Source organism: Melanerpes formicivorus, unplaced genomic scaffold (genome assembly GCF_026170545.1).
Source record: "Melanerpes formicivorus ecotype bairdi unplaced genomic scaffold, bMelFor1.0.p_v2 SCAF_12, whole genome shotgun sequence".
In the NCBI taxonomy this organism is placed as follows: Eukaryota; Metazoa; Chordata; class Aves; order Piciformes; family Picidae; genus Melanerpes; species Melanerpes formicivorus.
In genome coordinates, this window is record NW_027142364.1 from 17,877,132 (window position 1) to 17,891,581 (window position 14,450).

The following is a 14,450-nucleotide window of genomic DNA, read 5'->3' on the forward strand; positions in this document are numbered from 1 at the left end:
GAAGCCATTTAAGCACATACTACTCATTACACAGCCCTGGAGTGTAATAGAGGGCATGAGTAATAGCTTCAGCTCAGTCAGCTGGTCGCAAGATGGACATGGATGCTTAGCTCTTAAATATGCAGAAAGTAAGACTACGCTTGTAAATGTGAACTGTGTTTCCATGTTACTTTCTGAATTGGTACTTCTGCTGGGGGGGAAAAAAAGTTAATAAGCACCATAAAAGAGACATGGCATTTTAAATACTAATTAAAGAGGTTAATATCAAAGATTAAAAAGATGAAAATTTATTTAGAGTTCTACAACATACATGTCAACTCAGCACCAAATTAAACTTCCACACAACAATCCCTGCAAAAGCCCAAGCATGTGAGTGTTGCTCCTGGAGACTGTTTCAAATGGCTTTTACAACCCCATTCATTTTCAGCCAATAGCACAAATAAATGCAATTCCCTACAGAGTTTATGAAAACTGAAGCTGCCCCAGTAGTGAAGCCAGAAAGAACTCAAATAACCAGAAACCTCCACTTTACAAAAGAAAAATCAAAGCAAAATCAGCTCCTGAGTATCTGAGTTTTATAAGCTGATAAAGGACTGATCCCATTTGCTCATTTTTACACTTAGAGAAATGATAATCTGTTCTGTGGCAGACAGAACAAAATAATTCATAGACAATTAAGATAGAGCACCACATTTTTGAGGTATTTATGCTGCAATTTCAAAGAGTTCAGTTCATAATAGTCTATTTATTAAAGATTGCAATTTGTAATAAAAATCCATGCAAGGAAAGAATTAAGTTTGATTATGAATGCCTTATGTTTCAAAAGCCTTTCAAAACATTGACTAAATAGGCATGTTTCATTTTACTAGTTAAAAAACACAGTGACTAACAGGGAGCCAGTGCTGGTTAATACCATTAACAAGCTGTTTCTCTGGCTGTATATTCCCATTACCATCTGTGGAAACCCACCAGATCAGCACTATCCATCTCCCACTGTTCTTTTCAATAATGACCACTGCCAATTTTTTTAAATTCATACTTTATGAACAAAATTTGCCCATAGATACACCACTGTGAAGTTCTACCAGGATTAAATGTACTCATTAATGCCTTTTAAAACTTAACAGCAGCTTCCAGTACCTACAAACCTATTATTTCAGTAATTGCTAAAGCATGCAAATTACCTGAAACACTGCAAAGCACAATGGCCATAAATACTTCTGTCTGAGGCACTGAAACAGCAACACCAGCTAATATTTAGCAACCAAATCACCACAGTGAAAGTTCATGTTAATTCATTAAGCTGGAGAAGGCTGTGGGCAAAGGGCTAGGGGGTGAGCTGTTTATATGTTTTTACTTCAGAACATATGCAAGTGTTCACTGCAACTCAACTCCATTAATAAAAACCAAACACAAACAAAAAAAGAAGTGTGGTAAGGTGAACTATCAATAGGTAACTTACAGATTTAAATACTGGTCTGATGCATGTGGCTTTCTATTTAAAGCAAGTTCTGCCTTCTTACATATTAATATTTCTTTGGAAAAACACAGATCAAAGTTTGTCAAGAGCAACAGGCAAGCTGCTGTGTGGATTGATCTGCCCCTTCCTGCACAAAAAAGCAGCAAAGCCTCATGTCTTTCACTGACTGACATCAGTGAGAAGGCTGTTCTGTCAGCCAAGGCCACAGTTTTTAGCCAGAGGTCCTCCTCAGGCTGCATCTTCATGCAACCACATCCTCAAACCTGCCAGCACAACCACTCGCATTCCCAGTGATCCGGAATGATTAAAGTATTCTCAAGCTGTAAGTCCTTTCTTAAGTGAATATTTTGACTTGACAGAGGTAGAGTGGTCATATACATGTAATAGTCCCAGCAGATCTAAGGCAGTGGGAAACCTCCTGCAAAGGGAGAGCTGATAAATAGCTGTGCTACAGTCTCTTCCATCTACACTACAGTCTGGAGAGGACATTGCATTAAACATGACCTAACTCCAGATGCCATAAACATCTTGGGGGGAGAGAAATCCCTTCTCGGAGGGTCTGGCAGTCTTCCTGCAGGGAGAGCTGGTGCTTTAAGTGTCTGCCTTCTCCTAGTAACTGGAATCTGTTCCAGTGTGCGCTGGCCTGTGGAGCTGCTTCACAGAAGCGGAGGGACCAACAGGGACCTGACATGGCTTCAAGTTCAATTATCACTTCAACAACTTTTTATTTGGAAACCCATGATCTCAGTACTTTTCCGGTCTCCAAAGGAATAAAAGCTCCGCAAGTGCTATGCACAAAAGATTTTCTATCTGCCCACAGCCACTGGGGAGCAGAGCTGTGAAAGAATTCTTCCTCGTCATTCCCTCTTGCACTGATTTCCAAACAATCATTGAGCTGATCTTTGTAAATTTTGTGATGAAGCACTGAGGTGACTTCCCATTATTTCACTTGTTGTGAACTCTTCCACCAGCTTCAGTGGAAGGAGGGCTGTACCCTGAAGATTCTCCAGAAAACTGAAAACAAGAGCTTCAGTGAAATAATTCAAAGCAGCCCACTCCCCACTACACTTCATGACACCAGATTTTGTTCTTAATCTCTGGTGATCCAGAGCCATTCTCCATTATACACCACAGAGACATCAAAGTAACCTGGTGGGACAGTTTGAGATATCTAAGACAGCTTACCAAGAAAACAAAAAACCCCACAGCACACTCCAGCAGATAAAACAGTATCTAGTTTATTACATATAGAAAGAGATTTCCAGAATTTACAAACACCTACATTTTCATTCCAGGGAGAGAGCCAATTTGTTTTCATTTCGCTTTGTGGTTTTCTGTTGGTTCAGGTCTTTTGTTTTTTAATTATTTGTTTTTTACAATATATACAATGGAAGACTTTGATTTCTTTTTCCCATGTTTTGTTGGTTTTTTTTTTTTTTTGCCAGTTCCTGTGCAATTGATGAATGGAAGGTGACACTTGTAAATACCATGTACAGTAACGTTTGTCTTCGCTGTAGTTAATACAGAATATTATTTTACAAGGAGTACAAAATAATTTGTTTCTTTTGGAAAGAACTGAGCTCATCATCAGGGTTATCTTACAACTGATAGTATCAGTAAATATGACTGTACAATCAAGGCCCAGGGACCAATGACTCATATTATATTATTTTCTGAGTTACAATCTTAAAACAAGAATAGTACCCTAACTCTATTCTTAGAAGCCTTGTTTTAAGCAGGTTTCCCACTCTGTTTACAACAGAATATAGTATACCTCAGTTCCACATCAAAAAAAGATGTGCTGTAGGAAAAGTTACATTTTAATTAAAAAAAGTACATGTATAAATCAGAACCTATGTTAAATATTTAATACTCTTCAACCAACATTAAGTCTGGTATGCAATAATTTACAATGATGATTTGTCGTACAGGTTTTCAGCAGCAAATGAAGTTGTGTAAATGTGCTAGTAAAATACCCATTCTCACCATGACATAGTGGTGGGGCACATCAGTTCATGGTGGCCAGCTAAGTCCTTGTGGTGAAAGATGAAGGAAGAGAGACTCATTGTCCAGGTGTCACAGTGCTTCTGCTTGGCACAACGCAGGATGTGCAGCTCAGTCAACTAACTCCTGAGGTTTGTGTAAAGTAAACAAACTGAACGGGATGCTTCGTACCCATTAACAGAGGAAGAGGAGGAGAAGGAGGTGAGGTCCTAGTTGTGATAGCATGAAACATTTATAGTCTTGATACCCATGAATTAAACAAAGGATTTGCTGAGGTTGTAGAGGTCATCATTCTGAAAAGGAAAGAGAAAGAAAGTTAGCATCAGGGGCACTTAAAAAACTCTTCCTCCTTTTGTTTTCTCCTTTAAGAGTTATCATCCAAACTGGAAATATTAGGCACCTTGAAAAATTATGACACACACAGTTGAACTGTACTCAAGCATCTGAATCCCAAAAGCATTTAAAACAGATGTTGGCAATAAAATTTAAAGCAGTCAGAATTACATCTAAAACTTGCAAGAGATTCACCTAAGCAGAAACAATTTAAGTGTCCATACAGATTAACTCTGACAAGCTCCAGTAATGAAAGGAAGCAAAGCTCAAACCACTCACCTGCTGTTGGGAGTTTTTACCCACTACAAGTGATTCTACTATCAAGCCCCATTGTAGGGCTTCCTGGCAGCCTGCACATAGCCACAGCTTGCACAAGGACAACCAAGGAATAGGACATTAGGAGAGCATCATCACCATTCCCTACTGACATACACATAGCCAGAAAACCTATACAAAGAAAATCCTGTTGAAGTCCCTATATTTATCTACATTCTGCTTCTCCCTCTGAGAGGGGACTGGGTGAATAGCAAGGTCCTGTAACCCTAACGATGCACAGCACAGGTCTAGTGGAAATGAATGTCAGGAACTGCCTTTTACCAAGTCCCACCAGTCTTCCTCATCTTCTGGCTCCAGTCTCCCTGTTCCACTCTATGATGCAACTGTCACTGTGCAATCCCCCAGCCACTGCAGACCACAGCCTGGCCTCATCACACCACAGTCATACCCACCAGGGACTGACCAACACAGCAGTGAAATGAATACTGGGTTTGTTTTAACTGCTGGGGCTAGAGAACTACCATCACTTACAGTTTAGGAGTTTTTCCTAAAATCTGATGAAGCAAGACTCAGGTTTTACATAAAAGCATGTCTATATTTGATATTAACTATGCTCCTGAAAACACAGGGAAACAGTGAATGTTCCTCAGGCTCCCCATAGATACATTGAAGTAAATAACTGAAAAGAACTCCTATCCTGTATTCTTTAATTGCCCAAGAAACAAAATTTACTTTGTGTGGTCCTTCAAGTGAAAGGAAAGCCTATCCCTGCAAATGATGTGTGGTATGTTGCCAAAACTCCCTGGAGAATTCTCTCACAGATCTCTTATTTACTTTCAACTTTCTTCTGTGCTCACATTGCAATCTCCTGGAATGCTCCTGCCCAAGTATCTATATACAGCTTGACATCGCTTTGCAGCTTTCAGGTTATGTTGGACATAGAACGAGCCAGTAATGCCATACTCTATTAATAGAAAGACAAGGGACAAAGGAGAAATGGCTTCATTTACATGGAGGAGCAAAGTGTGATTTGCTTGCTGCATACCCTGAAGCAGGTGTTTCACACCCAGCTCCCATCCAGCAAGGGGACTAGAGGACCAGTTGGGTGCTCGCCCAACAGCTGGGTGCCTGCCACAACCCTGCTCGTATGGAGAAGAGAAGGAAAGTGAGTAACAGCTTTTCTGCATCGCTACACCTTCTGCTAAGGGATTTGAAGTATACAAATAAGCCTTTGCAGTGTCAGGGCCAAGTGCTACACCTCTTCACTAGTATTAAGGTTATCTCAACTGAAATATGTTGTGTATTGAACAGAATGGCCTGTCCAAGCCAATTCTTCACCAATTCAAACGATATGGCCTACAAGTCATTGCAACTGCTACTAGCAGGCATTAACCCCTAGACTCAGAAGTCAGGAGAGCAGAGGAAGAGAAACAAGTCTATTTCAAAACCAAAAGGCTTCCCAGGTGAATTCACTAAGAAAATAATACTGAGAAAAACTCACATGCTGTGTACTGAAATTCTGTAGCATGTGTAAAAAGAGTGAAAACACACATCAGGCTGAAAAATCCACGAGTTTGAGGCTTGGGATGAAGAACCAGAATCACACAGCTCAAAAAGCAACACAGTTTGTATTTCATACAGACTTCAGCTGCAGGTACGACAAGATGCAGGCTCAAAGAGCTTGTAATTACACCTCCAGGATCCTCAGCAGGACAACATAAAAATTCATTGTATCAGAAGCTTCAGTTTTCTTCTAGCTTTGTGAAGCAAAAACATTCAGACTTTCTGCCAGACTGTCTGAAATTACTGATTGCAATTATTTGTTTTCACATCCCCAATTCCTCTGACAAATCTCTTTCCACAAAACAAAATGTGTAACTGAGAATGATTTCCTGTGCTGCTGTTACAGACAGCAGCGCCTGTTCTATCTGAGCACATAAAGACAACTAGAAACAGCCACTCCAAGAGCAAAGTTGCTCCTCCACAGTCAGTGGAACACACTCAACCTGCGTTGACTCAGATCCACAGAATTCTGCTTTATGCTTGACTTAGAGCCAAAAGCCCCGTCCTCTCTTTTAGCAAACAAATTTTCTTTGCTGGATTTAAGAGTCCCTCTGAAATTTCTGATGAAACAATCTGCCTCTCCTCTCTCCCAAGTGAATTTTCTCAGTATGCTTCCACGCTGAAAGAGGCACCTTACTGGGAAGTGAAGTCATCAGCTGGACACCTCATTGTTTCTTATCAACAGCCATCAGCATTTCCTTAACAACATACAAGAACTGGACTGGAAAGGAGGGTTTTCATAGAGGGTGCTAGGAGCACAGCAAGCTGAGGTAAGGATCATTAAAACCTGACATCATTGTTGGCAAGCAGAGAAAAGGGAAAACCTGCATTTAATCTATTTCCTATTCAGCACAAGTTTCAGCTGGAGTCCCCAGTAATGCAGCCTGCGGTTTGCTTTATGGAAAAAATTAGTGATGCAAGAAGAATGTACCGAAACAAACGAGCATCTTTAGAAGTTCCTACGAGGTACCTCTGACAAGCAGCCTCTGCTCAACGTCTGTTACGGCACACGGGCAGATTAACACTCCTGCCCGTTCCAGCTGGCAGGCTTTCCCCTCAAATCTATTAGCCCAGGCAGGATCCGACACAGCGAGCTGTAGTTCCGATTACAGCTGAAGTCCCATTCTTAAATCCAGTAACTAAAAATAAGATGATCCTTCAGTTTATTTCCATTATCAGGGAGCTGGAGAAGGAGTACTTAATATCTGAACTCTCTGGGAGTGGAGTGTCTAGACAATTTAATAATCATCTTTTCCAAAGACAGCAAAATTTTCATACATAAAGTAGATGTGCTGTTAAAATACAATTAAAAGCTATTCCTTGCTTGCAACCCATTCTCTTTGGTAGATCCTCACAATTATATCAAAAGAAACAATGTGAAAACTCAGCAGAATCTGAATCTTGAAGCGGAAGAGTTTCCAGAAGGCAATTTAAACTCCTATTTACTATTAAGGGCTAATAATGTGTCTTGCCCTTAGAACACCAAGAGAAATGTCCTTCCAATGGGTTGTTCCATGTCAAAACAAGTAAAATAATAAAGAGGCTCTGGTGCAGCTCCAATCATTTCAGCAAATAAACACAATTACTTTGTCACTGATTAATGTGTCAGGGAAAAATGTGTCTCCCAAACACCAGTGCTGCTTAACACACAGTGACACCTCTCCAGAGTAGCTGGACAGGGAAGAGAGCCAGGAAAATTAAAAGATGACTCCCTCCTGAAGAAAAATGCAGATTTTCCACATCTACTAAAGGAGGATTACTTCCTAGCCTTGCTTAAACCCTAATGTATTCTTCAGATCAGTACCTGTCCCACCAGCATCTTACCTGAAACAAACACCATGGATTGGATGAAAACTCCCTTGTCAAATCACTGGTTATGTTTTATGAGTAAATGTTATTTGTTGTTTACTGTAGGATTGTATTGAGTGTCCTGTTCCGTGTACATTAAACAGTTCTTTGCTGCACAATAAACACATCTGCCTCATAGAAAAACTTCAGAAACAACAGTTCAAAATCAAAAGACAGTGTTATGGAAACATATAGGTAGGTGAATCAGTGTGTCCAGCCTGGGGACCTTCCTCTGTGCAGGTATCATCAAGCATCTTCACAAGTCACATACAAAGTGAACACAGTAAGTCGTCCTTAAAAGTTCATTTGCAGCTCTTGTCTCAGTGACATTTGCATGAGCCATCACCTAATTCTAATCAAATGGAGCACACCTACTTAAAATCTGAGTTCACCCACATGTTCTTGTGTTCCCCATACCAATGACGATAAGCAGTGAGTGTTTACATTTTTTTTTGGCATGCCTAACATAAGCACATATATGGGAAGGATCCCAATCAGCTAAATTAAAAACAGCAACTAAAATTTAAAGGAGCTCAAATAACCTCTTTTCAAAGAGATGCAAACATGCTGTACTGTTTCCCAATCTCACATGGACGAATGAAAGAGCAAAGGAATGCAGGGAGAAACAAAGGTTGCTGCAGTATGGCAATTGCAGCCTGAGAACTAACAAAAGGAATTAAAAATAGAACGAAACAAAGTCATTACAACATTGGTATTTAACTTGATGAGTTGTAATCTACATTTAATAAGCTAAGCTTTTCTTCCTTGTACCCCAAAATACTTATTTCAGCTTTATTTTGAATGTAATAAATAGGGAATTCCTGAGGATTCGGTTTCACTAAGTCCTTTCCTGTCAGACCAAGTAACTGGATTTAGTGTTTTCATCTTTATATACATAAACACTCACTGATAGAGGAACCTATAGACCAGTAACAATTCAGTCTTGCTGCTATGAGTTCAGACAATGTTCACTCCCTTCCTGTATAGCAATGAAAAAGTCATCCTCACCAGAGAGAAAGATTTTCCTCTTTTCCCCAGAAAGAGAAGGTGGGAAAAAGAACAGAAACTAAAAGACTTCTAAAATTAGATGCTGAGCATAGGCAGGTTCTTGCATTGCAGAACCTATATTCCGAAGTATAAGTACACTGGAAAAACACAAAACTAAACCATACATGTCCTTTGGATGAGCTTCGTCCCAGCAAAGAATTCAGGTATTTGATTTCAGCTTCACAATGTGTCAACATGATTCCAACTCCCTCAAGACATGTGGTGGTAAGAGACATAGTTTAGCACCAGACTTTGCAGAGTTAACATAATGGACTACATGGTCTTAAAAGGTCAGATCTGTCCCTTCCACCTGGAAAGAGGATGAAAAGAGCCAGCTCTATGCACTGGTATGTAAAGAGCCTGGGAAAAGGAATTCACCATGTTTGCATGTGGAAAAAATACTTAAGGGATCTGCTCTATTACACAAAATCAGCAGCAGGTTGCAGTTTGAACACAACTGACTTGACCCAAGTACTGAATTGCTGATTAGTTATTTCATCTTTTTCATTTTGGGGGAAAAAGGCTCCAGAGTTTTTGGTTTTTTCTTGATGGTTAAAAAACAGAAGGTTATGACTAAATCTAGGAAGAACAACCCTAAATTCAGTAGTCTGTTTTGTAAACAAATCCTGCAACTATCCTTGCTGTGGTACAGCCAGGTGATAAAACAGAACAACTCCTCAACACTTGCAAGCTACAAAAACCCCAAGATGCAGCAGGAGTTTTCTGTTTGTTTGTCGGTTATAAAATGGAAATATGGGAAGAGTATCCCTCATCAAAAAGCACTACAATGTAAATGGGGTCTCATGTTTGTTTCTTCCCATTTTGTAAGGGCTGAATATCTGGATCTGTCCTCTTCTGCTACCAATAGCTCAGAGGACTGATCAGGTAAAGGCTGAATCCAGCTTACACACAGAAACTCCCCTTTGCTTCAGGACTGACAATAATGGTGTTTCTCTGAAGCCAGTGAATGCAGGATCTGAGGAGACCAATACTCCCAAGTTCATCCCAAATTGTCTCATGACAATTCTATGATACTTTTGGCAGTTGTTGGTTGTGCTTTGTGTCCCTCATATAAACCTGCTGCTGACCTGGGGTCTGCTCCCTTCCCAGACTGCAATAATGCAAAAGGATATCAAAACCTAAACGTGTATCATCTAGCGAAGAGCTTCATCCTTCACAGGACAACACTGCTTCTGTTTTCATATTCACAGAAAGCTGCAGATTGAACAACTGGGCTCATTCATTATTGTGGAAGTGGTACTGCTCAGCTCACCAAGTTTTCAGAGCCTGACTCTGAAGAATCTGCAGCACTTGCATTTCCCCCAATGCCCTGAAAATCCACTCCCTGCTCAGGAAGGCTGCAGTGCAGCACTCTTTGTATCACTGAAAGAGGAACAGGCTGTTCAGTGTTTATCAAACATCTAACCATACAGCAACCATGTTAACCAGGGGAACCCAGAAGCATAATTTATGCAATTTTTTCTCTCAAAGGAGTTTTCTTAGCACTTTTTTTTTTCTCCTCCAAATGGCTATTATGGTACTTTGGAATTTGCTAAAACTCCCCAATGCTGGGAATGACTATCAGAGCTTCCCCTCCAGGAAGCAGATAACCTGTGTGCCTTCAGGTGCACACTCAACTCCTCAGCTTGTTAGCAATTTAAAAATACACATTTCAATTTGACCAAACTTGAGTGCACTGAAAGTGTGCTTGTGTTCCATCAATGAAATTGTATCAGCAGTGGAGCTCAGCAACACATAACAGCACATCTACCACACAATCCAAGTAGATTCCAACTGCTGAATTCTGGTTTTCATCACCCTCCTATGAATTTGCATTTTAGGTGCCTTCCTGGTGCTGTGGGCTGGCTGCCCACAGCCAAAGGTTGCCACCTTCTCCTCTGCTTTTCTGCCCCAACTTTATCATACTCATTTTCTGCCAGATTTACTTTCCTCTGACAAAATCTTAAAAAACCCTTCATAAAGGGTCTCAACTACCTTGAAACTGTTCTCCTAATATATGCTAAACTTAAAGCAAGGATTCACACCATTCAGCTTAGCTGGAGCCATTACCCTCCCAATGGACGGACAGAATAAAATGGTACTTAAAAGGAAGACATAGAGAAGCCCCGTGGAGAGATAACCTGGCCAGCTGACCTTCCCTTTGAAATCCTGCCAGTGCAAATTAAGTAGCTGGTCTGCAGCAGCTCTGGCAGCAGCATGAGAAGGAAGTTCTGCAGGGATCTGGGATGAAACACTTCCTCAATTCCCAACAACAGTGTGTTAAATATCAAAAAAGGGTAATAAAGAAGTGCTGGAAAACACACTCTGAAAAACAGGACAAAAAAATTAGAGGAGGTGATGAGAACAAATGAAATGTCATAAAGCTGACAGAATGGTAACAAGGAGCTTGAAAAGCCAAGGTAGAAGCAAAACATCTGTTATTTTGACACTGTTTGCTGTGCCTTAACACAAAAACTGCAGCACACAGCAGAAAACAAATTAGAGGGAGTGTTTTAATGAAGTAAAAGAGGAAGGCTCTTGGTAAAAGGCAAAAAGCACTGGCAAAGCTTGTGACAACTTAAAGCTGGACTACAAAACAACTATTTGACCACAGATTTAGCTTTTCACCAAGATACCACCATCGGTCTGACCTAAAATTTGCAGACCAGCAAGATAACAAATCTCAACAAGTCTGTGACATCTGGTATGATTTGTTTCAGTAAGACCATATTTTCATGTACATCCACATACTTCTTCCACCTTTCTAGTTCCTAGTAATTCACACTCCTTTGACCTGACCTTTCTACCTTTTCTCTCTCTCTGCCATAAATTACATAACTTCCGTGGGTAGAGTTTTACAGCATTTTCCCTCCTCCCAGAACTTTAGAATCCCTTGACACTTAAGCTGACAACTGAAATCCCAAGCATCAGCCATGCTCAAAAGCTTTGCAGCAATCCAGTGCTGCATCTGAGGTACAGCACCTAGAGGCAGGTGGACAAAGCACACAGCTGGATGCAGAAACTGAAACCCAGTTCTGTGTCTTGCTTTAATCTGCTGTAGAGCCTTACCCAATTTAGTCTTTGTGGTGCATAAAACAGATGAAACATCTGCCTCATCTCTTTCCTACATGAAATTTTCCTGTGAGGAGGAGGAAGCCATGATGTCTCAAATACACAGTCACTATGACATCTGGAGAATTAGGTTTGTGCTTTAATCCTCCTGTATCTCAGCATCCTGACAGTGAGATGAGCTGCTACCTGACAGAGAGTTCAGACGGTGCCAGGGGCCAGGCAGCAGGGTGGTGAGTATCTTGCCAGTGCCCACATGCCGACAGATGCAGGGCAGCATCTGGACAAAGTGCTATAAATAAAGCATCAAGCCAGACACTGATGAGAATAAAAAGAAGTGAAAAGAAGGCCTCACTTCCTGAACACTGACTGCAAACTGAAGAAGACTATGGCATATGTGGGAAATATTAGTTTCTTACCATGTGGTCTTAAACTATGAGAATGCATATGCATGAGAGTGGGGGCAAAGCAGCACAGCTTAAGAAAATAAATAACATTTGAGAATGCTGTGCCCTCTCTATACTACCAGGCAGTATTCCACATTGAAAATAAAGTAAAATCTACATGCAAATAGAATTTTTAGCTAGAAAAAGGAACAAAGCTCCAGAATAAGAATATAACCCTTTGCTGGTAGAGCAAGAGCTCTGCCCTTCTACTCGACTGATTTAGCGGTTGAGATACTCTGGATTGCAATGAGTCTAACCTCAAAAGCAATGCTGAGAACTTTAATAAGCTCTAAGGTGGTTTAAGGCTAAATGATTCATTTAAACACCAAAATACTCATTTGTATATAGATTAGGTCTTCCAACCAATTGCCATCCAATTTGTTTCCAGAAACCCTAGTAATAAGAAAAAATAGTAAATGCAAGATAATGGAAGGGCACAAAGGAGATGTAATTCTGACTCAGCACCAGGGAGCTATCTCCAGTTTGAATTGTATGGACAGAGAAAGCAGCACCTGGCAGACTCCTGGAGAGGGGGAGCAGTGAATTAAGCCCAAATTATAAAGACCAAGCAGAGAAACCAAGTCTTTTACGACTGTTTCTTTAGAGTTTCATTCAGTGAAATCCAAAAAGCCTGAGTGACTTCCATTATTATATTTTAGAGTCACCAGCAGCTTAAATGGCCTAATCTTCACTCTTCAGTTACCATGATTTCAAGTGGGAAACTAATTAAGTTACATTAATTATCTGACATAATTTTAACACTAATCCAGCATTACCACAGAATGCTGGAAGTGACCTCCAGTGATCATCAAGTCCAAACCCCCTCCACAAGCAGGATCACCTAGGGTAGTCCACACAGGAATGCATCCAAGCAGGTTTTGAAAGTCTTCAGAGGAGATTCTACAACCCCTCTGGGCAGCCTGCTCCAGTGCTCCATCACCCTCACTCTAAAGAAGTTTCTCCTCATGCTGAGATGAAAACTCTTGTATCCATTGTTCCTTGTCTTATTACTTCATACCACCCAAAAGAGATTGGGCCCCTCCACTGGACACCACCCCTCAGATATTTATAGACATTGATCAGATCCCCTCTCGGTCTTCTCTTCTTTTCTCAAGACTAAACAGTCCCAGGTCTCTCAGTCTCTCTTCAGAGGGGAGATGCTCAAGTCCCCTAATCATCCTCATGGCTCTCTATTGGATTCTCTCTAGCAGATCCCTGTCTCTCTTGAACTGGGGAGCCCAATACTGGACACAATACTCCAGGTGTAGTCTCACTAGAACTGGACACACTTTTCTTGATGCACCCTAGGATACCACTGGCCCTCTTGGTCACAAGGGCACATTGCTGTCCCATGGAGAACTTGATGTCCACTAGGACTCAAGGTCATTCTCCATGGAGCTGGAGACAGTACAAGCACAGGATAGGGTAACCCCTATCCTGTAGTGGTGCCTGCTGTTATTTCTCCCCAGGTGCAGGACCCTGCACTTGCCCTTGTTGAACTTCAAGTGGTTTGCCTTCACCCAGCTCTCCAGCCTGTCCCAATCTCATTGGATGGCAGCACAGCCTGATGGGGTGTTGGCCATGCCCCCAGTTTCGTATCATCAGCAAACCTGCTGTGTAATTCCACAAGCAAAAGTCAAAGCAGGTATAATTTTGTCTTACCTCAGAATCTGCAGTCAGATATTTTAATTCAATAATTCTTCCTTTAATTATTTTTAAGCAACATGCTCAGTGGAACTATTGCCCAAATAATGGAAAGTTGTTGACAACAGCTTGAGCATAAGCACCTCACTGTATGGTGAATACTAAATTATTGTGACCTATAAATCCTCCACCAGCTGTCACATCTGGTACTAAGGTTATACCTTCAGCAGCTATTAGTAGAAGTCAATTGAAAATTAAAAGCATATAGTAATACAGATTAAAGGCTTAGCATGTACACTAAAGGATCTGTACATGAGATCACATGTCATTAAGATGTCTTGGTTAATCAATGACTGAAAACACACCCACTAAACATTGATCTTGAACAACAGAAAAATGCAGCCATATTACACTCTATGACCACACCACAGAATTTCATAAAACGAAAAGTTCTCAGTGTCCTCACAACCTACCATATGAACTTACACCATCAGCCAATGAGTTCTAAGCAAGAGAGGAACTGTTAACTGTCTCAGACTGCTGATAGCCTCAGTGATTACACAGTATTCCATGAAGAACTAAGATAGGCTGGGCAGCACCCACCATCAGCCCCTTGCACCCACCTTCTCAGCAGCCCTGCACTGGCAGATAGCGCTGAGCACAGCAGCGGTGGGGTGGGCTGGAGGCACAGCAGAGCCAGCTCATACAGACAAACCTAAAGGAAACAGGCTAGCCCCACC

The 14,450-nt window shown here is 41.0% G+C and overlaps 1 protein-coding gene across 1 annotated transcript in view; it reads right to left on the reverse strand.

Annotated features, from left to right (window-relative positions):
• Positions 1-294: 294 nt before the first annotated feature.
• Positions 295-14,450, reverse strand: part of IRS1 (insulin receptor substrate 1) — a 52,901-nt gene continuing 38,745 nt past the window's right edge. Inside the window, exon 2 of the mRNA XM_068145518.1 lies at positions 295-3,777. The gene's annotated coding sequence lies outside the window, so the exon portion shown is untranslated. The remainder of the gene's footprint in view (positions 3,778-14,450) is intronic.